The sequence below is a fragment of the Echinops telfairi genome, unplaced genomic scaffold (assembly GCF_000313985.2).
Source record: "Echinops telfairi isolate 266 unplaced genomic scaffold, ASM31398v2 ScPeMD7_7424;HRSCAF=8462, whole genome shotgun sequence".
NCBI lineage: Eukaryota > Metazoa > Chordata > Mammalia > Afrosoricida > Tenrecidae > Echinops > Echinops telfairi.
Genome location: NW_022111324.1, coordinates 26,503,470 through 26,504,511, shown reverse-complemented (window position 1 = coordinate 26,504,511; position 1,042 = coordinate 26,503,470). Strand labels below are relative to the sequence as shown.

Here is a 1,042-nt window from a genome sequence, read left to right as displayed (position 1 = left end):
GATTCTGTGTATGCTTTCCATCTTTTCTTGATGATTCAAGCATCATTCAGTATTTTTCCTACAGAATCTTCCAAAGTTGCTATTCAAGGCTTAGATTTTTTTCTTGAGTTCTCTGAGTTTCGCATATACTGAGTGTGTTCTTGCCTTCTGGCTTTCTAATTCTAGGTCCCCACACATTTTGTTATACTATTTGTCTTTGTCTTCTCAAGCTGCCCTTTGACATTTTCGATTCGGCTCCTTGACTTCATCTTTCTTCCAGTTGATTTAGCTGCTGTACAATTAAAAGCAAGTTGCAGTCTCTTCTGACATCCTCTTTCATCTTTTCTTTTTTCCTGTATTTTTAGTAATATCTTGCTTTCTTCATGAATGATGTTTGTTTGTTTTTAAATCAGGGGAGAGCACAAACGCAGTCCCCCACAACCACAAATTACGCAGCCAAGTTTCCCACATTTGGGGAAATCGCAGGGGTCAGCACATCCGGAGTGCAATGGATAAGCCTCACCCTGGGAAAACCACCTTCCAGATCATGGTATCTCCCCGGCCAGCTAAGTACGATGAATGATGTTCTTGATGTCCGTCTTCTCTCATTAGTGTTCAATGCATCCCATCTATTCTTGGAGTGTTCAGGAAACTCAGGTAGGATACACTCAAGATCCTAGTTTCAGTCTCGTGGATCTGTTTTCACTTTCTTCAGCTTTATACTGAAGTTATATATGAACAATGAATTGTTTTGCAGTTGGCCCCTGGTGGTTTTAGGTGCTGACATTGAGCTTCTCCATCATGTCTTTCTGTAGATGTGGTCAATCTGATTTATGTGTACTCCTTCTAGGAAAGTCCATGTACATTGTCAGCTTTCGTGTTGTAAAAATGTATTCACTATGAATAAGTCATTGCTCTTGCAACATTCTATCATGCAAACTCCAGCTTCATTTCTATCACCAAATCTGTATTTTCAAACTTCTGTACCTTTCTCTTTGTTTTCAACTTCTGCATTCCAATCACCAAGAACTGTCAATACATCTTGTTTGCATATTTGATCAAT

The 1,042-nt window shown here is 39.2% G+C and overlaps 1 non-coding gene across 1 annotated transcript; it reads right to left on the bottom strand.

The window, feature by feature from the left end:
- Positions 1 to 389: 389 nt before the first annotated feature.
- On the bottom strand, positions 390 to 553 carry LOC115872502. The gene has a single exon (XR_004047900.1). It is a non-coding gene; the product is annotated as a U1 spliceosomal RNA (small nuclear RNA).
- Between the last annotated feature and the right edge of the window lie 489 nt (positions 554 to 1,042).